Source organism: Cetorhinus maximus, chromosome 12 (assembly GCF_964194155.1).
Source record: "Cetorhinus maximus chromosome 12, sCetMax3.hap1.1, whole genome shotgun sequence".
Taxonomy (NCBI): Eukaryota; Metazoa; Chordata; class Chondrichthyes; order Lamniformes; family Cetorhinidae; genus Cetorhinus; species Cetorhinus maximus.
In genome coordinates this window covers 99,694,740-99,722,655 of record NC_135890.1, presented here as the reverse complement: position 1 = coordinate 99,722,655, position 27,916 = coordinate 99,694,740, and the positions used below count along the sequence as shown (strand labels likewise).

The 27,916-nt window shown below is 43.1% G+C and overlaps 1 long non-coding RNA gene across 2 annotated transcripts in view; it reads left to right on the top strand.

Moving 5' to 3' along the window:
* The window catches only part of LOC144687128 (uncharacterized), a 62,070-nt gene that overhangs the window by 6,726 nt on the left and 27,428 nt on the right, over positions 1–27,916 (top strand). Inside the window, exon 1 of one of the 2 annotated variants that reach the window (XR_013578071.1) lies at positions 21,643–21,825. The exons of the other annotated variant lie outside the window; for it this stretch is intronic. This is a non-coding gene — a long non-coding RNA (uncharacterized LOC144687128). Of the gene's footprint in view, positions 1–21,642; positions 21,826–27,916 lie in introns of those variants that run through there. 2 annotated transcript variants of the gene reach the window in all.

The window sequence follows — 27,916 nt, the reverse complement described above, 5'->3', positions numbered from 1 at the left end:
TGACAAAAGGCCATCAACCGGAAACATAAACCCTACCTTCCTTTCTCCACAGATGCTGCTTGGCCTGCTGTTACCAGCATTCTCTGTTCCTATTGATCCTCTGAACACTGTAGAATCAGAGGTGCCCAGAATCCCGTGAAAGAGTGAGTTGGTAGTTGCAAAATATTATTTAGCCAAGGTAATAAATTTGTGGCTGTGCAACAAACTACATTTGAGAAACTGTCACAGGAAAAGAAAATAAGCCAATGTAATTTGCTTCTTTCGACCTTTGTTGCTGCTTTGGCATTTCAAATGAAAGATTTAGGTGTAGAGATTGAAAAAAAAAGATCAGAAACAAAATGATTAGACAACAGCTAGAACAACGCCGAGAGGAATTAGCACAGAAGGAGACAGAATGTGTTGATGGAAACAAAAGACCCAACCAGAAAGAGATGGTGGGGGTGATTTTGACTTTGAGCACCAGGGTACATTGGTGATATTGAGTTGGATTTTCAGTCCAGGGTCCTGATCCCAATGCTGGGCTGAATTCAGGGTCGGGAAGCCAAAACTGCTGGTGATGGGAATCTGGAGGTAATTTTGGAGGAGGCAGCCAATAAAGTGGCTGCCTCGGGTAGCACCATCCGATAAGGATGGCGGGCAGCCTCCTGAGAGCCAATTGGAGATCCTCCAGCAATGATCAGCATTGGAGATGGGAGCTGCTGTCTGCCGGAGGGGTGAAAAGTTTTGGAGCATTTGGTGGCATGTTCATGTTTTTCTGTTGCTTAAGTGGGCAGAAATGCCTTAGAGGCCCGACTCCAAGCAGGTCAATGGAGCTGGTGCTGAATGGACTCAGCTGTGGAAGAATGCTCACTTTTGACAAGCTTTTCTAAGTGCGTGGCCATTTCCCTCGCCCTCCCCCTTCTTGCCCCCCTCCCGGTATGTGCTTGTGTACTTCCATCAGCCTGTGCTGCCTTGGCCCCCACTTCCCCGCCTCACCCGCACTGGAGCCACTGTGCCAGGACAGCCAGGAAAAAGCGGCTGGCCTGTGACACACCCCTCCCTCAGAATGCGTGGAGTCTCTTCCTCGATGTCCTACGGGCGATCCTCTTGAGCGCTGCGCAAGGTTGTGTGCGCTCCCCTCTGAGTTCCCCTTGAAGTTCAGGTCACCAGGTGCACGTCTTTTAAAGGCGGTTGTAAATCACACTGTCCTGAAGTCACGCTGATGTGGGAGGTAAATTTAACGTGGGGGGATGATTCCACTGTGCAGGCACAATGATGAGATGCAAACACATTAAAATTGGGTTCCTGACATTGGACACCATTGATGCCCCACCAACCCAGCCTCTTCCTAAATAGGCTGGAGGCGAGAATGTGCCAACAGACCAGCAAATTGGCTGGAAGCAGGATTTGCAGGACCACCTATTTCTGTTCCCGCCTCCCCAGCCCTTCGGTAATCCGATCTATTGGATCGGTCACCCATCAGAGATCTCTCCTAGTAGAGTTAAAACGCCTCAGGTTGAACTTTCTGGAGGGGGCAAGGGGTGTTCTCCTGTCTTGATGGAAGATTGGAGCAAATTCCTGTCCTAAAATATGTTTGATGCCTTTGGAGTGAGGCAACTGTTGCGATGTAGGCAAGCAACCACAGAGAGGGACAAGACCTTTATCCAGTCTATCGGGTTGCATGTAAAACCAGGACTTGGAGGTGTTCACACTCCACCAACCAGACCAACAACATTCACTTTGGAAAAAAGAAAATAGGTGATTTCATCTTTCTCGTCCCAAATTGGGAGAGCTATAGAAATCAGGAGAGATTGGGCGACTGGTCCCAGTTGTAGTCGTTTCTGACTATCAAGATTAGCCGTAGCATGTGAAGATCTCATATGGCAGTTCAGTCACAATAAAGTTTTCATAGAAACAATCAGAACTAACAGAAACTAGGCAGGTGTTGGAGAATTTAGCTGCTATTTATAGTTAGACACAGAGAATAATTGAAACATTGAGATACTAGTTAAGGCAGAAACCAAAAGATGCTGGATGCAAAGTAGATAAATTAAACGGCCTATTCCAGATGGTGAAAATCATTGTTATTGGGGGAAAGGCTTGAACTTCAAAGACAGACAAGTGAGAGAAATGCAATCACTCTGGTTAAAATGACAGCACAAAGGTCAATGCAGAAAATAAGGAGATAGAATAAAACCACAAAATAAAATTAAGCATCTGGAATTTCTATCATTGGCACTTGAGCAAAAGACACCAGAAAATGTGGCAAAACAACATTTAAAGGTTCGAATACAAAGACAAAATACTGTAGATACTGGAAACCTGAAGTATATCCAGAAAATGCTGGAAATACTCAGCAGGTCAGGCAGCATCTGTGGAGAGAGGAGGAGTTAACGTTTCAGTTCAGTGACCTTTTAGAACTGGAGAATGTTCCAGATGTAACAGTTTTGACGCAGATCCAGGGTTGTGGTGGTGGTGATGGCAGGGGTGGATGGGGGGAAGAATAATAGAGCAGGTCTATGATAGGGTGCAAAGCAGGAATAATTAAATGACGTAAGGGATGTTGATGAAGGCAAATGGAGGTGGTATTGGGGCCCTGCAAAAGTGTCCTTGGATGTTTTGGACATGCACTTACAATGCCATCTAGCGCTGACCATAACCCCAGAATTTGAGCAGGAAACATTCCATCCTGGGAGAAAGGTCAACTCCAAAAAGCTGCAGATTATGGTTCATACTGCCCCACCCTCCCCTTCCCTTCACAAAGCACTTTAAAATAATAACTGTTTCCCACACTCTTGCCTCCTTTACTTCAGGAATCTAAGCTGTGGCCCCAGCCTGAACACCCAGATAGGCTTGAATTGCAACCTTTTTGAGGCCAGGTGTACTGACGTGACGCTAGGTCCCGACTGAGGGCAGTAACACCTGAGTTAGAGTTCCTGCCTCTGGGCCACCACTTTAGATCACTGGCCTTATAAGGGACATATGGAGGCTCCATCACCACAAGGCCATCCTGGAAATATAAGCTCAAGGTTTGCATTCATCACAGTGGATTCTCACCAGTTGTGGCTCAGTTGGCAGTGTTCTTGCCTCTGAATCACAAGATTATGGGTTCCAGTCCCCCTTCAGGGCTTGAGCACAAAGTCAAGGCTGACACTCCAGTGCAGTACTGAGAGACTATTGCCCCATCTTTCAGATGAGATGTTAAACCAAGGTCCCATCTGTCTACTTGGGCTGATGTAAAATGTCCAAAGATGCTATTTCAAAGAAGAGCAGGGGAATTATCCCTGGTGTCCAGGCCAATATTTGTACCTCAATCAACATTGCAAAAAACAGATTTTCTGGCCATTCTCACATATTGCTGCTGGTGAGAGTTTTTTGGGCACAGTTAACAGAATACTGTGACTTTGGAGACGTTTTAAATGATATGCTGTGGGACCGATTGGCATGTGGAGTCAAAGACGACGACAGACTGCGCCGGTTGCTTGCCGAGGTCGATATCGATTTTAAACGTGCCCTTGAAATCTCCCTTGCCATGGAAAGTGCTGCAAGGGACTCACAGACTTTGCAACACATGGATAATGGCGCCATACTTCATGTTGGGCGGGAACCTGTCGCCGAGCGTGGTGCGAAAACCAGACCTGCAGAATTACAGCACGACTCAATGGCCACTGTGAGAAACATTAAGAAGCCTAACAGAAACATTTCATCACTGGTTTCAAGACAAAGTTGCTATAGATGTGGAAGTGACCACGGAGCAGATACCTGTAAATTTAAAGAGGCAGAATGCCATTACTGTCATAAGGAGGGTCACGTGGTTAGGCAATGCCAGACAAAGTTGAAGCAGTTTGCAACACAGCAAAAAAAAATGATAGAAGTAATGGGTACATCAAAGGCTGAAGCTGCTGCTTCTAGCGTTTACTCCTTATATAATGTGACTGCTGTGAAGGCCGAGCCTATTATGGTGACAGTACAAGTGAATGAGTAGCTGCTGACAATGGAAGTGGATACTGATGCCTCAACTACAGTGGTAGGAAAGCACACTTTCAGGTACCTTAATGAAGGAAGGCAGCCAATAAACTTGGAGTGGACAACCACTGAATTAAGAACTTACACAGGAGAATCTATTCAAGTAAAGGGCATCGCCACTGTCCCAGTCTCTTAAAAACAACAGACAGCCCAACTGCCTGTAATAATAGTGAAAGGAGAGGGACCCAGTCTTTTAGGTCGGGATTGGTTACAGAAGATCAAACTCGGCTGGTCTGAGATATTTCACATAATATTAGATAGAATCCCAGAACTTTGAAGGAAGTACAACATGGTTTTTCGGGATGAATTAGGGAAGTTAAAAGGCATGCACGCCACGATACGTGTTGACCCTCAGACGACGCCATGTTTCTTTAAAGCCAGACCTGTGCCTTAAACATTGAAAGAAAAGGTGGATACAGAGCTGTGCAGGTTAGAAAAGTTGGGCATCATCCAACCTGTCCAATTCTCGGAGTGGGCTGCACCCATAGTTCCAGTGGTTAAGCCTGACCACACCATACACATTTGTGGGGATTATAAATTAACCGTAAATAAGGCAGCAAAACTAGACAAGTATCCCATTCCAAGGATAGACAACTTAAATGCCAAGCTGGCTGGAGGCAAGTCCTATCCAAAATTGGATATGAGCCGCATCTACCAACAATTAGAACTGGATAGTACATCGAGAGAATACATGACTATTAACACACAAGGGTCTCTATCAGTACACTCGTCTACCCTTTGGAGGCTCGTCTGTATGCGCTATTTTCCAGAGAACAATGGGGAGTCTTTTGTAAGGGCTTCCCCTAGCAGTAGTATACCTGGATGATGTTCTGATCACGAGGTCAGCCAAGACTGAACACTTGGCCAACCTGAAGGAGGTGCTAAAAAGGTTCATGGAAGCCGGTGTACGGTTAAAGAAGAAAAAACGCCCATTTCAAGCACCAGACGTTACTTACCTGGGTCAGAGGGTGGACGCCATGGGTTTGCATCCAGTAGAAGATAAAGTTCAGGCAATAAAGGATGCACCCTCACCGTCCAATGTAACCGAACTCAAGTCCTTCTTGGGTATGATCAACTACTACAGCCACTTCTTACCCAACCTATCAACTGTTTTGGCACCATTACACTCACTGCTAAAAAAAGAACCACTGTTGGTCATGAGGTTCACAACAGGAAGGAGCCTTTGTGAAAGCAAAGAAATTGCTGCATTTATCGTGTTTATTGGTACACTACAACCCATCGGAAGAGCTGGTATTAACATGTGATGTTTCTCCTAATGACAAAGGAGCTGTGGTATCACATAGAATGGAAAATGGATCAGAAAGGCCCATTGGCTATGTCTCGAGAACCCTTTCCCAAGCCGGGAAGAGCTATTCTCAGTTAGAAAAAGAAGGATTATCAGTAGTATTTGGTGTAAAAAGTTTCACCAGTACCTACATGGACGACATTTTAATATTGTGTTGGGCCATAAACCATTAACGGGTTTATTCAGCAAGGTCAAAGCCATTCCGCCAATAGCATCAGCAAGAATACAATGCTGGGCTCTGACATTATCTGTGTACGAGTATACTTTTATGTACCGTCCTGGCTTACACATTGCAAATGCAGATGCGCTCAGTCATCTCCCGTTACCAGATAGGATTGTAAATACTCCCATTCCACAAGAATTAATGCTATTATTGAATTTCTTAGATTCTTTGCCTGTATATGCAAAACAAATTAGAAATTGGATGAACAGAGATCCAATATTGTTGAAAATCAGAGACTTTGTTTTGCAAGGATGGCCAAGCTCGCCTGTATCTGAAGAATTGAAACCATTCCTCATCAGAAATGTGGAATTAAGCTGTCAAGATGGAATTTTGTTGTGGGGATCAAGAGTTGTCGTCCCATCACAAGGTAGAGAATCACTCTTGACAGAGCTCCACAGTGTGCATCCAGGCATTCCAAAGATGAAAACGCTTGCAAGAAGCTATGTCTGGTGGCCAGGCATTGACAGTGACTTTGAAAGCATGGTCAGGCACCGTCTACACTGTCAGCAACAACAGAAGTTGCCTGTTTCAGCTCCCCTGCATCTGTGGGAGTGGCCTGGTCAGCCCTGGTATCGATTACATATGGATTATGTAGGACCATTCTTAGGTACCATGTTCTTGTTAATTGCAGATGTGCATTCAAAATGGATGGATGCATATGAAGTCAAATCGCCAACGTCAAACTTTCACCATACATGGCTTACCTGAAATTGTTTTTTCTGATAATGGTACAGCCTTTACCAGTACCGAGTTTCAGAAATTTATGAATCTGAATGGAATCCAACATATTAAAACAGCCCCTTGGCATCCCTCATTGAATGGTCTAGCCGAGAGACCAGTACAAACTTTTAAGTCTGGTATGAAAAAGTTATCAGAAGGCACTCTGGAATCTTGACTTTCCTGGTTTCTCTTCAGTTATCGTACAAAGCCACATTCGACTATGGGTTCAACACCGTTGGAGTTATTTATGAAACGCCATCCGCGTACACGTTTACACTTGGTGTTTCCAAATTTAGAAGGGAAGATAGCGCAGAACCAGAGTAATCAGAAATTTAACCATGACACACACAGTAAAGCTCGCACAGTGTAGGTGACATGGTATACGTGTGAAATTTCGGCAGTGGACCCTGTTGGGCTCCGATGGACCATTGTTTTAGAGACTGGTCCATTATCTTTCCAAGTACAAGTGGGAAATAGAATCAGTCAAAAGCACGTAGATCACATCCGTGCCAGAGAGACATTCCAACAATTAACTGATCAACCTGTGGTTAACATTGAACCGCTGACTTCTGAGGTGTGTGATGACATAGAACAGACATTCCACATGTTTCAGAAGAGTTGCCCAATCCTGAACTGCCCAGTTCCGAAGATGTGTCTCATAGTGCAGCTCCAGATCCTGTCGATCCTGTTCAGGAACGTCCAGTAGTAAAGCTATGCCATTCTAGCCATATAAGAAGAGCACATCAGAGACTCGATTTATAATCACCTGCATTCATCTACAATTCTGTGCTATAATACATACCAAAAAAAGATGAAGGGGAGTATCAAACATAAAAATTAGGGGGCTGAAGAATAAACTATTGACAAATGCATTCTAGCCATATAAGAAGAGCACATCAGAGACTTGATTTATAATCACCTGAAATTGTATATGTTTGTCGGATTGTTAATATGTTTTTCTGTAAAGAGTAATTGTAAAAAACTAAAGGGGGAGGAAATGTGGTAACTGGATGTATAATGACTCCCTCCTGCTAATCACGGGTCAGGTGATATACTGTGTGGACTCCAAACAGTGAGCTCTTAGCGTGGGCAATCTGGGGGTTGGAGTTTTTTCCAATGAGAGACCTGGTCGCGCGTGCAAATGTCTCTGTAATAAAGTTTAACTGTTTCTTGACGAAACCTGTCTGCTCCATTGAGTCAACACAATGGCTGACCTCAAGCTTCAACTCCATTTTCCCATCCGCAGCCCACCCCCCCCCCCCCCCCCCCCCCCCCCCACCAATATATCTTCCCTAACAGACCAAAAATCTATCTATCCCAGCCTTAAATGTATTTAACGATGGAGCATCCTCAACCCTCTGGGGTAGAGAGTTCCAAAGATTCACAACCCCTTTGAGTGAAGTAATTTCTCCTCATTTCAGTCTCAAATGATTGGCCCCTTAAACTGAGACTGTGCTCCCGTGTTTTAGATTCCCCAATCAATTGAAACAATCTCTCAGCGCCCACCCTGTCAAGCCCCTTCAGAATTTTGTATGTTTCAATGAAATTGCCTCTAAACTCCAGAGAATATAAACCCAATTTACCCAGCCTCTCATCACTCACAAGGAACAACTCTCTTTTGCCAATGCAGACCCTTCACAAATGTCATTAATTTGATTCGCTGCCATTGGTTTCTCTTCGCGTTGTGATTGGTAAAAAAGCCAACAGGAAGAAAATAAAAACTCAAGCTGTAGAACATTAGTAATGAATTCGTTAGCATCTAATATGTCCTCTATTTAGTGTTAAAGCTTTGGGGTTAATGTCTTCATTAAAATAAAGCTAAAGGGAATTCCCATGAACACATGAAGCCAGCTAACTATTGACTTAAACATTTGAAGAAGGGTATTTTAAGGTACACAGGAGAAGAAATTCATTCGCGAAGCTCTGCTTCATGCTGTGTTTGAGCAGTGACATGCTGTGTCATGGGAATGCTACCTGCTCCACCTGTACAGGTGTCTTCAATGATGTCAATGAGGAGACATGGGCAAGTCGCATGTAGAGTGACCTGTGCTGCTATCTGCCCCCGGGGAATCAACACAAGTCTGCATAATGCCACTTGAAGCATCGCTGCATGAACAAATTTCTCCCCCAAAAAGATTTATTTCGGCCAAAGAGTGATAACAGACGCTAAATGGGTGCAGTGCTAATGAGACCAGCCGATTCGAAAGTCTGGATTTGGCATTTAATTTTGGTCCTAATTTCTGATTACCATAATATGAATTTGCCCAGAGGGGCTAAACCAGAACACCGGCTGGAGTTTTCCAGCTCCCTACCCCAGCTCATTATAGATGAACATTCCTGTAACGTTTAATGTTGCATTAAATGCCTAATTTATTATTTCCCTTTCCTAATTTTATACATAAAGATGTTTTACACTGGCAGGAATTGAAACTCAAGGATGGCCAAAGAAATCCACCCTTCCTGGTTTCTGAACCGGAATGCTGCCCCATGCTCCTAAACCCAGCCCAGAGTAAAACACTAGAACTGCTCATGCATGGCGTTGACAACAAACACTGCCAGAAACATGCAGGGTTAATACTTTGAGGGTGATTGGCGCAATTTTCATGTGTGTGTGTATTAGCTCCTCACATCCTCTTCCATTGAACATATGGAACAGGCTGCTTGCCACATAGTGGCATATTATGGGATGGTTCAGGGACAGAGAGAGATGGGACAAAGATTCTTGGTTAATAGCACTGGAGATCCTAGTGAGGGAGGGCCAGGGGAGGAGGAATATCCTGTGTCTGTAAGGGGAAGGGGGACACTTCCTCTCCTTCTTCTCCCTCCTTGCCCTCCATGCCTTCTTTACTCTCCTCACCCTCCTCCTACGACATCAAGGAAAGCCGTGAAAATTCCATAGAAGTGAATCAGCCATGCCTTGCAGGCCGATTGTAGATACAGCCCTCTCCATAGTCGTCGAAGTTATCTCCCTCCAATGTGCCACAGTTTGGCCGTATCAAACCGTCTCATCAGACCACCGATGGCTGGTCACATTATATTGAACACCTCGTGTTCTTTTTGGCCAATGACATATCGGGGGAGGAGAAGAGGCAGGCAAGCCTCTTATCGACATGTGGCAGTAAAACATACGGCCTAATTCGTAGTCTAACGGCACCCAAGGCCCCAGATTCCAAGAGCTTTGGTGAGTTGGTAAATCTTGTGAAAAGCCATTTTCAGCTGAAATCCTTGGTAACAACGCAGCGTTTTAAATTTAATTCGAGGTGTCGTGCCCCTGGGAAAAAGTCGCTTGCTATGTAGCAGCCTTAAAACAACTGACAGAGCACTGTGAGTTCGGGACATCGATCAATGACATGTTAAGAGACCAATTAGTATGCGGGATTAATGAAGATGTCATTCAAAAATAGTTGCTGTCAGAAACGAATGTAGACTTCAGCAAGGCGCTGGAGTTGACACTCGCAATGGAAAGCGCGGTCAGGGATTCAGAAGCAAACAAGGGAGCACAAAATGGCGCCATCCTTCACGTCGGGAGGGAGGCACCGGTTAGAAATGGCGCGGAAGCACAGGACTTCGTGGAAAGGTGGGAAACAGCCACCATTAACAGACCAGCAAAAGGCAATGGTTTAACAGAGAAAACCCACATTAATAATGGCAGAAGTGGAACCAGACAGCCTGCAAACGAACAACAATTTAAAAGAACCGAGTGTTTCTACTGCCATTGCAATGGGCACATTGTGCGATATTGTAAAGACAGATTGAGACAAAATTTTAAACAAAAAGGTAGAAATCGTGAAATCCACATATTAGAGGAACCAGAAGGAACAGATTCAGATATTTATTCACTACACAACTTAAAAATCGGTGAAACAGAGCCAATCTACATGGCAGTGGGAGTCAATGAAAAGCCCATCTGAATGGAGGTGGATAAAGGAGCATCCACGACAGTTATAGGGGAACATACATTCAAATATCTGAATGGAGGAGGCTACTCACTAAATCGGTAAAATTTAGATGCTAAATTAAAGACGTATACTAGTGAAGATATACGAGTAAGAGGTATATGCAATGTTCCAGTACAGCATGGAAATCAGTTTGTTAATCTACCCCTAATAGTGATTGATAGCAGGCAGTGGACTGATTCTCCTTGGAAGAAACTGGTTAAGAGAGATTAATTTTGAGAGACTATTGAGATCTCAATTAGAAGCAGGAAAAGTTACTGTTTGGAAAAAGGAGCATGTAAAGACTCAACAAAAGGAACATGTAGAGGTGATGCTTCAGGACAGAGTTCAAGTTGAAGTCAGTAACCTCCAAAAAGAAAAAGAAAACCTGCTGAAGGACTTTCGCATATTGCAAGATTCCCTCAGGTCCCAAATCGTACTACTAAAAAGGTATGAGGAAGAACAGAAAGAATTCAGCATATCTCTGGCCGAGATGAAGAATAAATTAGTCGAGGAAACACAACAATGCTTAATTCTCCAGGGAACAATTAACAAATATAAAAAAAAAATGGAACAGCTGAAGAATCAGCTACATGAAAGCCAAGGAGCTTTAAACATAGAGACCCCTGAGTTTTCAAAGGAACTTACAGACGAGAAAGCTGGAAGACTCAACCACTGAGTTCACTCAAGTTGAGCTTATACTTGAGCCTAGTCTGACCAATAGGGAAATTGAAAAGAAGGCCAAGATTGAAGTCAGCACTGCCAAGAAGAAAACCCATCAAAAGCATACAAGTAGGAAGAGAAAGCAGAATTACTGACAAGGCCCCGAAATTTTATTTTTACACAACGGGAAGCTGATCATACCACGTTGAATTTGCCCACATCCTGAATTTGAGAACCTTCCCGACAGTTGACCTTCATATTGTTGAACTTGAAGGGGAGGGGCAGCAGGAGTGCATGTGATTGGGACCGAAAGAGGGTGCAAGCATTCCCGTTGGAGTCTACACCACATGTAGAAGGAACTCCCTTTGGTTTGGAAGTGCCTGTAGGATCTGCTGAGCATGAGAGAGTCGAAGAGGCAAATTTACAGGTTCCTACTGGAGAGCCTAGTGGACAGATGAACCCTGAGAGGGAGGCCTCGGATAAATCATCTGAAGCCGTAGAATTATGATGTTCGACACGTTTGAAGAAGCCTCCAGAGAGACTGAATTTGTAAATAGTTTATTTGTGTAAATAGTTGATATATTGTAAAGATTATAAATTGTACTTCTGAGTGAAGGGTGGAGGGATGTGGTAATCTGAGGTGCAATACACCTTTAAGAGAATCTGAGCAGATTGATCACATGACTACATTACCCAACTGACGTGTAGCGCAGGCTACAATGTTAATCAGTAGTTTAGAAGAGGGTGTGGTAGGAGAAGCACATATTGTGTTAGTGCTCAGTTACTTGTGTAAATTAACAGCATGTGCTTCATCTTATATTGGTCTCTGCATCTGCAGTATATTGCTTCCCAACTTACCCACCGGTAGTTAGATGTGCAGCCGTATTCACAAGCAAAGCGACCCGACGGAAGAAACATAACAGACTGGCACCCCTGAAGGTGGATAAATCACCAGGGCCAGATGGATTGTATCCCATGCTGTTAAAGGAGGCCAGAGAGGAAATAACAGATGTTCTGAGGGTAATGTTCCGATTCTTACTAGATACAGGCGAGGTCCCAGGGGATTGGAGGTCTGCAAATGTTGTACCATTATTTAAAAAGGGTGCAAGGGATAGGCAAGAAAATTGTAGGCCGGTCGGTCTAACTTCAGTGGTGGGCAAATTATTGGAAACAATTCTGAGAGACAGGATAAACTGTCACTTAGAAAGGCACAGATTGATCAGGGATATTCAGCATGGTTTTGTTATGGGAAGATCATGTCTTACTAGCATAATAGAATTTTTTGAGGAAATTAAAAGGAGGATTGATGAGGGTAGCGCAGTGGATGTTGTCTACATGGATTTCAGTAAAGCATTTGATAAGGTCCCACATGGCAGACTGGTCAGGAAAGTGAGACCTCATGGGATACAGGGGAAGGTGGCAGGTTGGGTCCAAAATTGGCTCAGTGACAGGAAACAAAGGGTCATGGTGGATGGGTGTTTTTGCAAATGGAGAACGGTTTCCAGTGGTGTTCCACAGGGCTCAGTGTTGGGGCCCTTGCTGTTTGTTGTATATATTAATGATTTAGACTTAAATGCGGGAGGCATGATTGGGAAATTTGCAGATGACACAAAAAATGGTGGTCCAGTTGATAGTGAAGAGGATACCTGCTGACTCCAGAATTATATCAATGGTTTGGTTGACTGGGTGGAGAAGTGGCAAATGGAATTCAGTCTGGAAAAGTGCAAGGTAATGCATTTGGGGAGGGCAAACAAAGCAAGGGAATACTCAGTAAACTGGTTGTTATTGAGAGGGGTTGAGGAAGTGAGAGACCTTGGAGTGCATGTCCACAGGTCCTTGAAGGTGGCAGGAGAGGTGGACAAGGTGGTCAAGAAAGCATATTGAATGCTTTCCTTTATTGGGTGAGATATTGAATACAAAAACAGGGATGTAATTATGGAACATTATAAAATGCTGGTTAGGCCACAGCTGGAATTTTGTGTACAATTCTGATCACCACATTACCGGAAGGACATAATTGCTCTGGAGAGAGTGCAGAGGAAATTTGCAAGAATGTTGCCAGGGCTTGAAAATTGCAGCTATGAGGAGAAGTTGGATAGGCTAGGGTTGTTTTCCTTAGAACAGAGGAGGCTAAGGGCTGACCTAATTGAAGTGTACAAAATTGTGAGGGGCCTAGATAGGGTAGATAGGAAAGACTTGTTTCCTCTAGCTGAGGGGTCAATTACCAGGGGGCATAGATTTAAGGTGACTGGTAGAAGGATTAGAGGGGACATGAGGAAAGACCTTTTCACCCAGAAGGTGGTGTGTGTCTGGAATTCACGGCCTAAGTTGGTGGTTGAGGCTGAAACGCTCAACTCATTTAAAAGGTACCTGGATCTGCATCTGAAGTGCTGTAACCTGCAAGGCTACAGACCAGGTGCTGGAAAGTGGGATTAAAACGAGCAGCTAGTTTCTTTTTTCTCTTTTTGGACAGTGCCGACACGATGGGGCTGAATGGCTTCTTTCTGCACCGTAACGTTTCTGTGGTTCCATGGTTCCCATTCACCAACCAGATCAAGGGAACTGCAGCACGATGCTGATGGCCAAGCACTCCCTTTCTCCTGGTGATTCTATGGGGTGTCCTGCATGATGAAGTAGCAAAGCATTTACTCCTTTTGGGTGAAGTTCTCAGAAAATTTCCAGAATAAATGTTGCTCAAGCATCGGTGAAGTCTTGACAAAGTGTCCCACGAAGCCTCTTGCTCTGTTTCAGTGTTCCTCTTCAAAACTCCAGCAGCAACGAATCTGAAATCCTTACTATCCTTAGTAGTAGCACTTGAAATCAATATCAACACAATGTTTATTCACAAACAACTGTTAGGAAAGAGCATTAGTTGAAGCATTGGCGATTAATACTGTGCAGCCTCTTTACTAGCAAACATTTTTAGCAGCAATCAAGAAGCACTCAAGAAGCTTGACACCATCCAGGACAAAGCAGCCCGCTTGATTGGCACCCCATCCACAAACATCCTCTCCCTCCACCACTGACGCACAGTGGCAGCAGTGTGTACCATCTACAAGATGCACCCAGGCTCCTTAGACTGCACCTTCCAAACACACGACTGCTATCACCTAGAAGGACAGGAGCACCAGACACATGGGAACACCACCACCTGGAAGCTCCCCTCCAAGCCACTCACCGCCCTGACTTGGAAATATATTGCCATTCCTTCACTGTCGCTGGGTCAAAATCCTGGAACTCCCTCCCTAACAGCTCTGTGGGTGTACATACAGCATATGGGCTGCAGGAGTTCAAGAAGGCAGCTCAACACCAACTTCTCAAGGGAAATTAGGGCTGGGCAATAAATGCTGGCATAGCCAGGGATGCCTGCATCCCAAGAATTATTTTTTTAAAAATCAAATGTTTAATAAGTTTCCAGGTCACAGTTCCTAACATTGGCTTCGACATTTTTTTTTTTAACCAAGAAAGCTCCTTACGCTAAATATGGGCTAAACTGAATTTACAGCTTAATAGTCCATCTTGGAGACTTTTTAATGCTAAATGTATTTGGTGAAAATTTCCCCCATATCTTGTGTGCAGGACACTTTCTAGTTTTGAACGTATCAGTGTATAAACCTCGTTACATCAATATTTACCCTTGCATCCTTTGTGTCAGTTGTGGATCAGTGAGTAGCACCCTTGCCTCTGACTCAAGTCCTACTGCAGAAACTTAATCACAAAACCTAGACTGACATCCAGTGCAGTACTGAAGGAGTGCTGCACTGTCGGAGGTGCCACCTTTCAGATGTGATGTTAAACCGAGGCCCTATAGCATGCCCTCTCAGATTAATGTATAAGATTCCATAGCACTACTTTGAAGAGTAGGGGAGTTACTCCTGGCGTCCTGGATGACATCACAAAAACAGGTGATCTCACTTTTGTTTGCGGGAGCTTCCTGCATGCAAATAGGCTGCTGTATTTCCTGCATGACAACAGTGACAACACTTTAAAAGTACCTCATTAGCTGTAAAACTTTTGGGAAATGCTGAGGTTGTGAAAGGGGCTAAGTGAATCCACAAATCTTTCTTTTCACTCCTCTGTCAGCTTTTGAAAAGCCAGACATTTTAAACAGATTAACACCTCCACTGAAACAACAAGTCGAAAGATTTTATGGGAAGATGGTAAATATTTGTCTACTAACGTCGCCAACAGTAATTTTTTGATTAATAAAAGATGATTTTGTGAAAATGCATTTCCCAATATGTGCAGCCAGTGGGCAAGCTGTCCCTAAAACAGCACAGAATCCGAAAAATGACCTTGTCGTTTCTGTCTGCAGATGCAGTCAGCTACAGGTGTTAAACTGAATAGTAAGACAGCATGATTTTCATGGCAAAATATTTAGCAGATGTAAATCATGTGTCCGTTAACACATAACACAATGTTATAGTTTCATGATTGTGTCACTTACATTGTCACAAAATTACCGCACATCTTGTTTGGGTTGTAAAGCTTTTCAAATAAGATCCCCGCTTTCCCTTTCAGGTGGACATGACACCATCTGAAGAAAAACAGGAGAGATCTGCCTGGTATCCTGGCCAATATCTATCTCCCAACCACCATGACAAAGACAGATTACCTGGTAATTAGCACATTGTTGTTAGTGGGAGTTTGCTGCGTGTAAATTGGTTCCCATGTTTCCCATGCATTACAACAGTAGCTGCTCTTCAAAAGCATTTCCTTTGCTGTAAAGCACTTTGGGACATCCTGAGGTCATGAAAGGTGCTACATAAATACAAGTTCCTTCTTTCTTTAACGTTCTCAAATGTATTTTTTCATCCACACGGTAGCCTTTTAATTGCAATGGCTGACTAGGAAAGTTTACAGTCAGGAAGGCCTCAATGGTGAAATGAATTTGAAAGAGCCTATTGTTATTGACGTTTAAAATGAATTTAGCAGGACTCGGCACATCTGCCGCCAGTAAAACGAAACCACCTTCCAGCAGTGCTCTGAGCTCACGGCTCCCTTTATTGTTTATGACAGAAACAGCCTCCATAATAAACCAGCCCATTGCTCCAGCTTAATGATATTTAGAAGCTAAGATAAATCATTCTGGTTAACAGTTGGAGAAGGAAGCTCACCCAAAAGTTAGGAATGAACGGTGGGATTACAGATCACTAAACCTTGCAGGAGTGAAAACCTACCTTCCAAAGACAGCTAGAGTCACAAATAAATAAACCTTCACCAGATGGACAGATGCAGTTCAAGAGAAGGCCCATTGCAACTTTCCCAAGGCCAACCAGAGAAGGGCGATAAATGCCAGCCTTGTCAGCGATACCCACATCCTGAGAATAAATAAATAAAATAAATACATGGACCCAGCACAAAAATTAAGTGATTAGGCATCATAGAGGCAAAGAGAATGCACAACCATGGAACTTGTGGATTTTCTCACATCTCTGTGCATTGCCACATATTCCATTATTTATTGAATGTTTTGATCTGGAATTAATTTTCAGGACCTATGTAGCAATTTTCTCATTCTCTATTATGAATCAAAGCAGTTAGATTGGAAGTGCACTTAATTTGTTAGTTCCTGAAGCCCATTTAACTAAATTGGATGTGTCTAATTATAGAGGCTTTGTCCTAGAAATTCAGGTGCTAAGCAGCCTAGTAAGACACCAATATGGCAGAAAGCAAGCGCATATGCACTGCTGGCTGGAAATCCACCATCCCCCACAATGATAACAACATAGGAGGCAGTGCTTGCAGCCAGGGATTCACTCTGGCAGAATTCTCAGTCAAGAATAAAGGCCCTGGTGTTCCTTGTAAGATCCAGCCTGTCTCCCCTGGTTTTAGAACTTTAGCTAACCAACATATTGTCAGGATCCAATTTATATATTCCCTTCAGAACTTTGAATATCGTCATTCTTAAGAGTTCTAACCACCAGAGTAAACAATCTCAGTTCTTCAACCTCTCATTGTAGCTTTGATGTCTTAAGTTATGTGTCAGTTTGTTTATCCTTTTTTGACTTGTACCAAGCCTATTACACTGTTCTGCAGTATATTGAGAACAGGTTCTTTTCCTTGCTGAATGTTTCAACTCAACCAACATCTACTGCACCAGGTGGCAGACTGGCCCATAAATTGGTAACTCCGATCATGAAGTATTTAATCCTCCACTTGAGTTCAGCTTGTGGTCTCTTCAGCTTGTAATAGGCATTTTCATACTATGTTGATACCTCTATGAACACATGAATGGTCTAAATTTTGCAGTGATAGTAATGCCAAAACTGTCAGCATTCGCCACCATTACTCCACTGAAACTGATGATAACTTCGGAAGCCTGCACATGCACAGAATAAGTTGGAAAGCCAGACATTGCTGTCAATGATTCTATGTTTCTGCAGAGGTTCTACGTTTCTGCAAAGGATATTGAAGCCCCTTCCCCTAGACATCATTCAATGACGAATCTATGAACCATTGTTAGTCTTGCTGTAAAAATCCTCGAAAAAGTTACCCCTTGTTAAATGAAGCGTAACTAGGCATTTAATGGCATACTAACTTCATTATTACTGCTAGACACCCCCTCTGCCCCTGAGAAACTAAATTTATATTTGTGAAATGTCAAATTGCTCCTGTTCCTCATATCTTTAAAATAATACCTTTGTTTAAATTTATTGATCTTTATTTTAGCTTCAACCTTAATTCAATCATTATTATTGATTTTGCTATCTGAAACTTCAAATTAAAAGTAAAGGGATTAAGTGCATTTTAATTCCTGTCTGTGGCAATACTTCAGTATAATTGGCTGCTTATCCTGCTTGATGACATCACTGATGCTGTGCACTTGAGGGTCCCTGAGATTTAAACTGCTATCGGGAAAGGGGAAATCTGTGCCACAGAAATCACAGAAAGATCTTTGTGGATAGCTTTCTTTGAGGTCAGTAGTGAGCATTGTTGCTTTGCTGCTGACTCTCAAAATTTTGGCCATTATGGAATTTCTTCATTAATCTAAAATTTTGCATGTTTCCCTCGTGTTCCTTTTCTCCCCCATTAGATGTTCATTTAGGTTTTTATAACCCTAACCCTTCTCCTGGACTTGATCAAACCATTACGGTTGACAAAGCAGAGCAGTCCTGAGGGAGTGCTGCAATGCCATTTCGTAGGACAGGATATTAAATTAAATCCCTACTCAATTGGATATTAAGGATCCTATGCACTTCTGATGTCCTAATCAGTGTTCTCCATAAAGCTAAATCATCGAAAACAGATTGGTTGTCTATTTAACTCATGGATGTTAGTGGGATCTTGCTGTGTGCAAAATGGCTGCCTACGTAACAATAGCTACTGCACTTCAAAGCAATCCATTAAGTGTGAAGCACTGAAATTAAGGGTGCTATAGAAATGAAAATATTTCATTTTCTTTAGTTTCTCTTCTGAGCTCAATTATCTAAATCTTCAGATAAAAGCAAAAAACTGCGGATGCTGGAAATCCAAAACAAAAACAAAAATACCTGGAAAAACTCAGCAGGTCTGACAGCATCTGCGGAGAGGAACACAGTTAACGTTTCGAGTCCGAATGACCCTTCAACAGAACTGTTCTGTTGAAGGGTCATTCGGACTCGAAACGTTAACTGTGCTCCTCTCCGCAGATGCTGCCAGACCTGCTGAGTTTTTCCAGGTATTTTTGTTTTTGTTTTTGTTTTTATCTAAATCTTCAGTTGTTTTGTACAGGCAAGTGAGCACTGTTGGAATTTCTATTACACTATCTACTATTCTTCAACACTTGGGCAGCATTTAATGCTTTTTCTGAGCAATGACTTGGTTTTCATACAAGTGTAGAGGGGTAGAGATAGTTTTGTTGTAATCATCAGCCAATACAATGATCATGGAAAGAGGGCACAGGAGGTCATGTGCAAATTCAGTCTCAGCCTTCTCATTGTCACATTTTATTAAATATCTTTATTTTATTGCTCAATTTATATTAAACAGTAAAAATATGAAATTAGCATTTTTACTCTTAAGAGATATAATGGTTATAATTAATCAACAAAGTGATATATATCATATATCATATTATATCATATTTACAGTGAATCTAAAAACAGAAGATGCTGCAAGTTCTCAGCAAGTCAGGCAATCTGTGGAGAGAAACGGAGTTAAATCTTTCAGGTCAATGGCTCATACCCCCATGCCCTGCAAAAGTGACTGTTCCTACTGCTTTCAAAATTAATAAGGTTATCCCAACACAAGGCAGTTAGATGGCCTACGCACTGTCTAACCTAAAACAGGTAACATTTCACACTATACTCTGTCTGGCTTGCCATGAATGCTCACTTGTGGCCTCAGATTCGGCTGCATGCGAGCCTTAAACCTTTGTGAACTCAATTTAATTGAACGGGTCACAGTTCAATATTAATCATATACAAAATGGTTGAAAATGTAAAGGCACGACAGTGTGGACCCACAACACAAAACTGCTTCCCTTGTAATCTCATTCAGTGAGGTGCCACAAGGTAGCTGGTTGATGGATTTGAAAACGGCACACTGTGCAACAGGGATGTTCAACAGAAGTTGGGAGAGGTTAGGTATGACCCTGGACTCAGTGGTTACACTCCTGCCTTTGTGTCACAAAGTCTCATGTCTTAAAGGCCCACTCCAGAGACTTGATCATATAATCTAGGCTGACACACCAACACAGTACAGGGTATTGAGGAATTATGTTGGAGGTGTCACCTTTTAGATGATATGTTCAACTAAGGTCCCATCTGTCAGCTCAGGTGGAAGTGAAGGATCCTAGGGCAGTTTTAGAGGAAAGCAAGAGAGTTCTCTTGGCGTCGTGCCCAACATTTATCCCTCAATCAATATCAGTAAAACACATTATCCAGTCATGTATCCTGTTGTTTTTTATGGGAGCTGGCTGTGTGAAAATTAATTGTGTGCTTCTTCACATTGTGACAGTGGCTACACTTTCAAAGTACATCTTTCCCAGTGAAGCAATTATAAAGTCAATTTCATCCTTATCTGTTTCCATTTAAAGACAGAAACCTAAACAGATAGTATTGTACATCAAGACATAACAGCGTCAAAATAATATGTCAACACAAATACTGTTCAAATGTCCCTTCAACAATTTTCATTCAAAAGCAAACTTTAATGGGTCTTTCTCCAGATGGCAGGCAGTGACTAGTGGTGTACCGCAGGGATCAGTGCTTGGGCCTCAGCTATTCACGATATATATAAATGACTTGGATGAGGAAACCAAATGCAATATTTCCAGGTTTGGTGACGACACAAAACTGGGCGGGGTTGTGAGGAGGATGCAAGGAGGCTTCAGGGCGATTTAGACAAGTAGTGTGTGTGGGCAAACACATGGCAGATGCATTATAACGTGGATAAATGTGAAGTAATACACATCAGTGTGAAAAACAGAAAGGCAGAGTTTTATTTAAATGATGATTTATTGGGAAATGTGGATGTACAAAGGGATCTGGGTGTCCTTGTACACCAGTCGATGAAAGTAAACAGGCAGGTGCAGCAAGCAATTAGGGATGTCTGGTATGCTGGCCTTCATTGCAAGAGGATTTGAGTTCAGAAGTAGGGATGTGTTACTGCAGTTATACAGGGCCTTGGTGAGACCATACCTGGAGTATTGCGTGCAGTTTTGGTCTCCCTACCTAAGAAAGGATATACTTGCCATAGAGGGAGTACAGCGAAGGTTCACTAGGCTGATACCGGGGATGGCAGGACTGTTGTATGAGGAGAGATTGGTTCGACTGGGTCTGTATTCATTTGCGTTTAGAAGAATGAGAGGGAATCTGATTGAAACCTATAAAATTCTAACAGGGCTAGACGGACTATATACAGGGAGGATATTTCCTCTGGGTGAGGAATCTAGAACCAGGGGCCACAGTCTCAGGGTACGGGGCAGGCCATTTAGGACTGAGATGAGGAAAAATGTCTTCACTCAGAGGGTGGTCAATCTGTGGAATTCTCTACCACAGAAGGCTGTGGAGGCAGGTCACTGAGTATATTCAAGAAAGAGATTGCTAATTTTTTGGATATTAGGGGCATCAAGGGGTATGGAGAGAAAGCGGGAATATGGTGTTGAGATAGAGTATCAGCCATGATCATATTGAATGCGGAGCAAGCTGAAAGGGCCGAATGTCTCCTAGTTTCTATGTTGATGCAGAAAACAGCACAAAGTGCCTCACAAAGTCGAGGTTTTCCCATGGAAGGTAAGAAAGAACAGCCAGTGGAGGTGACTGAAGGTGACATTAAATATCTTGATTTTTAAATGTTTTCTGAAGGTTGAAAGAGATGCAGCAGAGAAGCTTGGGATGAGAATTCTTCCAATTTATCTCAATGAGAAGCATTTAGAGACAGCTATGAAGTTCCTAATTTACTGAGGGTTAATAATTTAGGTGCACTTTATATCTATGCAATCATCAATTTTCATTACTTTTTTTAACATCCTGTTTTTTGGAAGATGGGATGAGTTATGGTACCTGGAAGAAAGATTGGGTAACTATATTAGCTGCTTTTATAGGATTCTGTCCATTTATGAAAATACAGGTAATTGTTACAAACAGAGATAAAAGCTAAACACTACGGATGCTGGAAATCTAGAACAAAAACAAACAGAGGTTTCTTAATACTGCAGCTGGATGGAGCCTCTACAACAGGATGCTTCCATTGATAACATATCAATCCACAGTGCTAAAATGATTATAACACCTGCGCTCAACAGTTTTTTTTACCCTTTTGTTTATCTTCACCATCTTCTTCCTCCTTTGTTTAGGAGCTTTGAACCAAGCGAAGCTTCCTGACAATGACTGAATGGCATCGACTGTGGAAACAATGTGTATAATCTCTTCGGGCAGAAATTAAGGAAACTGGTCGATGTGGTGGAATGAGAAATTAAACAAATATGAGCAAGTAATCAACAATTTCATTAAGTAAAACTAAGCAATCTCTCAACTGATTACTAGCGGGTAAGTCATCAATTCATCCATGTGGATGAGAATTAATGGTGTGCTATGGTGCCAGTATAGATTTAATCATAACTCAAATAATTTATATTTGAACTGATTAATTTAGTTTATGGAAATGTACAAATCGATGCATTAATTATTTAACTTGCACATTGTTTAATATTTGCAGTAGAGTTGCAGCAAGGTGGTCACTTCATGAATTGTCTGTGCTCAGTCAGAGTACTGTCACCGTTATTTTATTTTATTCATTCATAGGATCCGGGCACCGCTGGCTAGACCAGCATTTATTGCCCATCTCTAATTACCCTAGAGAAGGTGGTGGTGAGCTGCCTTCTCGAACCGCTACAGTCCATGTGGTGTAGGTACACCCAAAGTGCTGTTATGGAGGGAGTTCCAGGATTTTGACCCAGCGACAGTGAAGGAACGGTGATATAGTTCAAGTCAGGATGGTGAGTGGGTTGGAGGGGAACCTCCAGTTGGTGGTATCCCCATGCATTTGCTGCCCTTGTTGTTCTAGATGGTAGTGGTCGAGGGTTTGGAAGGTGCTGCCTAAGGAGCCTTGGTGAGTTCCTGCAGTACATCTTGTAGATGGTACACACTGCTGTCACTGTGCTTCGTTGGTGGAGGGTGTGAATGGTTGTGGATGTGGTGCCAATCAAGCGAGCTGCTTTGTCCTGGACGGTGTCAAGCTTCTTGAATGTTGTCAGAGCTGCACTCATCCAGGCAAGTGGAGAGTATTCCATCACACTCCTGACTTGTGCCTTGTAGATGGTGGACAGGCTTTGTGGAGACAGGAGGAGAGTTACTCACTACAGAATCCCCAGCCACTGACCTGCTCTTATGGCCACAGTATTTATATGGCTAGTCCAGTTCAGTTTCTGGTCAATGGTAACTCCCAGGATGTTGATAGTGGGGGATTCAATCATGGTAATGCCATTGAATGTCAAGGGGCAATGGTTAGATTCTCCTTTGTTAGAGATGGTCATTGCCTGACACTTGTGTGGCACGAATGACTTGCCACTGGTCAGCCCAAGCCTGGATATTGTCCGGATGCTGCTGCATTTGGACATGGACTGCTTCAGTATCTGAGGAGTCGCAAATGGTGCTGAACATTGTGCAATCATCAGCAAATATCCCCACTTCTGACCTTATGATGGAAGGAAGGTCATTGATGAAGCACCTGGAGATGGTTGGGCTGAAAACACTACCCTGAGGAACTCCTGCATTGATGTCCTGGAACTGAGATGATTGACCTCCAACAGCCTCAACCACCTTCCTCTGTGCTAAGTATGACTCCAACCAGTGGTAATTTTTCCCACTGATTCTCATTGACTCCAGTTTTGCTAGGGCTCCTTGATGTCACACTTGGTCAAATGCTGCCTTGATGTCAAGGGCAGTCACTCTGACCTCATCTCTAGAGTTCAGCTCTTTTGTCCATGTTTGAACCTAAGGCTTTAATGAGGTCAGAAGTTGAATGACCCTGGCGGAACCCAAATTGAGTGTCAGTAAGCAGGTTATTGCTAAGCAAGTGCCACATGATAGCACTGTTGATGACCCCTTTCATTACTTTGCTGATGATTGAAAGTAAACTGATGGGGTGATAATTGGCCGAGTTGGAGTTGTCCTGCTTTTTGTGTGCCGGACACACCTGAGCAATTTTCCACATTGCCGAGTAGATGTCAGTGTTGTTGCTGGAACAGCTTGGCTGGGGACGTTGCAAGTTCTGGAGCACAAGTCTTCAGTACTATGGCTGGGATATTGTCAGGGCCCTTAATCTTTGCAGTATCCAGGGCCTTCAGCCATTTCTTGATACCACATGGAGTGAATCGAATTGGCTAAACACTGGCACCTGTGTTGCTGGGGACATCCAGAGAAGGTCGAGATGAATTATCCACTTAGAGGTCACGTTTGCCAGCCCTGACCTAGATAAATGTCCTCCTTCCTGCAATTTAGGATAGGCTCACAGCTTAGACAGAGTAGTAGGAAGGTTCTGTTGAAGGGTCGTGAGGACTCGAAACGTCGACTCTTTTCTTCTCCGCCGATGCTGCCAGACCTGCTGAGTTTTTCCAGGTAATTCTGTTTTTGTTTTGGATTTCCAGCATCCGCAGTAGTTTTTTGTTTTTATCTAGAGTAGTAGGAAGTCCTGTCCCATGACAATCCCACTGCATTACCAGATTTTCAGACCCCAAGAGCTCATACCGTAAAAATTGCCTGCGAGATAAACAAATGAACTGAAGCCACGTAATGCTTTGAAATTCGGAGGGCAGAATATTACGTCCCCCTGGCGGGCGCGTGCCCGACCCAATTGGGTGTAAAATCGTGTGAGAATATGTCGGGCAAGCGTCCCGATGTCATCGCGCACTTGCAAGATATTTTGCTCGGCAGGCACGCGCAAAAGTCGGAAGCGCACCCGTCGGCGATTAAGAGGGCAAATAAGCCCATTAACAGCGTAATTGTCTCTGATTTTTTGCGGCCCGTCCAACCTTACAGTTGGCGGACGGGCAAATTGGCCAGGCGGACTTTGCATTTTTCATCAAACCTCATCCAAGGGCAGGCTGAAAGCTCCATTATGAAATAAAATTAAAATGAGTATCTGTGGACAGCATTTTTATCAGTTATATTTTCAGGTGTTTGATTGTGATGCGTAGACATTTTTTTTGCTGCTTCTGAAACCTTTATTCGATCATTTTCGGGTCTGCAGCTCCCTGAGGCAGCTGCCTGCCTTCAGGGGGCTTTCTCGCAGCGCTCACCCACGCCCGCGGAAACGTCAGCGCCCGCCCTCTTCCCAACCCCCACCCTGGCAGTGCTGAGCATTTCAGCACGCGTTTCACACTGGCTGGCCGTTAATTGGTCAGCCAGCATGGAATCGCAGTCGGGGGCCGATCGTGGTCAGGGGTCCGTTTCCCGAAGGGTTCTCAGGCCCGCCAATCACGCGCACCCGCCCGCCAAAGGTAAAATTCAGGCTGCAAAGTCTTTATGATCACAGCAACAACATTAACAGTTAAAGAGTTTTGGCCTTCCAAACCAAACACTTCTCATGGCTTCGCTTCCATGTGATGATCCTTCCTAAAGTAACATACCAACTTATACCGGAAAGTTTGGGAATTTTTTGCTCCTTCCAACCGGTAATGAAGTATACCACGTGCAAGTAGTTTCTCATTGGCTGATACCATTAAAGCAAACAATACAGTGAGGTTCCACATTCCAGGGAAAATGACAGAAGAAATCGTAAAATGATTCCTTGAGCTCTGTGTTATGTTTCTTTATGAGTTTATTTTCAGAACTGTGTATATCCGTTCTGAATGTAATACCATTGTGAACACTAGAATTTTTTTTTGCAAAGCTATGAGCTTCTCTTTCTCTCTGTGCCTTGTGATTGCATTCATCTGTACCCTGCTCAAAGGCTTATATTTTCCCATTGGTGGGAATATCGAGAACAAGAGTGCACAGATCAAAGGTATTTGCAAAAGGACCAATGGTGACATGAGGAAAATCTTTTTCACGCACTTGGTGATTAGAATCTGGAATGCGCTGCCTGAGAGTGTCGCGGAGGCAGCTTTAATTGAGGCATTCAAGAGGGAATTGGATTATTATCTGAGAAAGAAGAATGTCTAGGTCTGTGGGGAGAAGGCTAGAGAGTGGCACTAGGTAAATTGCTCCTGTGGAAAGCCAGCACAGCTATGATGGGCAAAATGGCCTCCTTCTGTGCAGTTAGTATTCTGTGATTCTGTGAGATCACAACTTCCAAGAGATCACCTGATTTAGGATGGATATTTTCTAAACTTGATCCACGTTTGGAAGTTTCCAACCATGCCTGACACCAGTTGGCATCTGTAATCGCATCACATCTACTGTGAGGTGGGCAAGTCGATCCAAGTGTAACTCTCTTGGAGTTTAAGCAAAGCCATTGGGGAAATTTGCCTTTGGAGTGTAGGTGGCCCAATTAAAATCACAGGGCAGTTTGCTATCAACTCTGACAGTTTTCGCGACACTCTCAGGCAGCGCATTCCAGATTCTAATCACTAAATGCGTGAAAAAGATTTCCTCATGTCACCGTTGGTCCTTTTGCAAATACCTTTGATCTGTGCACTCATGTTCTCGATATTCCCACCAATGGGAAAATATAAGCCTTTGAGCAGGGTACAGATGAATGCAATGCTGTGGAATCGCATCCTTATTGCCATCGTCACTTTATTTAAATAGCAACTTTGGATTAGTTTGAAGATCTCAATCAACGTGGAGTTAATTTAGAAACAGCTGTGGGATATTCTATCAATTAACAGCTGCTATCCATAAACACATTTTAAATAATGGTCTCTGGGTAGCTCTGCAACTGTGCCAATCCTATACATTGATGCCATTACACAAAGGTCCTTTTCCTAGCATTTGTCTTGACAAGGTAGTCCTAATTTATTTCAACAGGATTCAAATTAAGCAAAATAGAACCCTTTAAAATTAATTATTCTTTCCAAACAATGATCTAACTGTATTGGGAGCAAGCTGAATATTACTGATAAAACAACAAATTCAGTCTCAACTCGTTATGAAACTCATTGTTAATCTCAGGACAAGAAACAATATGCTTCACTGCAAGCCAGAGTCAGTCTTCTATAACTCCAGAGGAATATATTCTTTTAAACAAATTTAATTAAGAGATTCAGTGAGTGTGCAATTGGAGAGATTTGAACTGGAGGCTACCAGTCCTCTTGAACTGTAAGGTTGGTTGTAGTTATTTTAGGATGAAACTAGCCTATTACCTTCTGAACATTGTCCAGGAAAAAGAAAGTTGGTGCACACATAAGGCTTGACAGATTGAGAACACAGGGGATTTGGGAGAGAGGCATTAGCTGTAGTGCTGGGGGAGGATACTAGAAGGGAGGGGCTAGGAACATGAACTGATTTTAAATTGGTGGCATTGTACAAAGGTGCAGAACCAAGAACCAGTGTAGTTTAACAAAGACAGGGGTGATGGATGAGCAGGACCAGGCATGGGGTAAGATATGGACAGCAGAGTTTTAGATGAGCTGATATGGATGGAAGGCTAACCAAGAGGGTATTGAAATAGCTGAGCATAGAGGTGACATGGATAATAATTTCAGCTGTGGCTGACTAGGTCAACGTGGGCTCCACTACTGAGGTAAAAGTAGGCAGTCAATTTGACGAAGCATATACAGGGTCGGAAGACCAGCTTGCAACCAAGTAGGGTGTTGAGATTGTAAACAGTCTGCTACAGCCAGAGACAATGGGCCAGGAAGAGGGATAGAATTGGTGGCGAGGGAATGGTCTGTGGTTCAGTCCCAAGGCAATGGTTTCAGTTTTCCCAATTGTGAGGAGGACCCTAAGAGACTTTAATAGGGCGTGGACAGGTTTCCAGATTGCGCCGACTGGTTGTAGGAACAATTTAACGTGGAGAAATGTGAGGTGATGGGTTTGGATGAAAAATAAGGCATGGGAGCCCACACTCAATGGAAAAGTGCTGAAGGGGGTAAATAAACAAAGATTGAAGGTTCAGATGCAAAACTCCTTGAGAATGCAGATAGACACAGTCAGAAAGAAGGTCAATGGCATTTTGTATTTTATAAATGGAGTGATAAATTAAAGAGTAAAGTTGTACGGACAATGAGGCAACAATTAAAGTCCTGTGTACAGTTTTGAGCATCCCTTATAAAAGGAGGATAAAAATCATAAAGACCACAGCGTTGATTCACCAGAATGATGTTAGGGTTGAGAATCTGTAGCTGTGAGGAGGGACTTGAGATACTGGGACTATTTCCATTGGGAGTAGAGATGGTTAAGATAAGATTTTATATAGGTTTAAGGATTTCGATAGGGTGGATATGGAATGGCTAGTTCCTCTGGTTGGAACACAGTGACAAGAGGATCATTAACTTAAAGTTGTCACTGAGACAGTGAGGACAGAAGTCAGTAGAAATCTTTTTACACAGAAGGTTGTGGGAGCACGGAATTGTGTGCCTCAGGGAGTGGTTGAAGCAGAGATAATTTCTCATAGGAAAATTGAATAAATATTTGAAGAGGAGTACACAGAGCTATGGGGAGAGAGTGGGCAGAAGGACTAGCTTTGGATTGTTCC